General features: G+C 64.7%; 1 protein-coding gene across 1 annotated transcript in view; it reads right to left on the bottom strand.

Moving 5' to 3' along the window:
• NOTCH1 (notch receptor 1) overlaps positions 1-485 on the bottom strand; it is a gene marked incomplete in the record, with an annotated part of 50,268 nt that overhangs the window by 29,497 nt on the left and 20,286 nt on the right.

The raw sequence follows: 485 nt of genomic DNA on the forward strand, positions 1-485 counted from the left end.
GGGGCAGTGGGGGGAGCAGGGGGGCCCTTGGTCAGGCCTGGGTTGGGTGAGGACCTGTGTCCCTCTGCACCCAAACCCCCTTCCCTCTGGCCCCTCTGAATGCCCTCTGGCCCTCCTCACTGCCTAACCACCATGGTGCGGCTGACAAGGACTTCGGGCCTCTCTTGCCCTATTTTTAGGGGTGTAAAGCTGCCGTTAACAAGAACCAGAGCAGTGAGGCTGGGACCTTCAACAGGAAAGGGCGACACCGCGGTGGGCGGGGGGGAAGCGTGGGACACTGTGCAACCTTCAGCCCCATCACCGACACTCCCACCTCGGAGTCTAGGGAGAGCCCTGGCACTGCACCAGCCAGATGCTCCAGGAAGAGGTGAGGCACCAGCAGTGCAGACGCAGGGCCACGGCCAAGCCCAGGGAGCGCCGGGCTCCTAAGCAGGCCCCGAGGATGAGGAGTGCTGGGGGGTAAGCCCAGCTGTCCACAGCGCTGT

The sequence above is a fragment of the Tupaia chinensis genome, unplaced genomic scaffold (assembly GCF_000334495.1).
Source record: "Tupaia chinensis unplaced genomic scaffold, TupChi_1.0 Scaffold142100_1, whole genome shotgun sequence".
In the NCBI taxonomy this organism is placed as follows: Eukaryota; Metazoa; Chordata; class Mammalia; order Scandentia; family Tupaiidae; genus Tupaia; species Tupaia belangeri.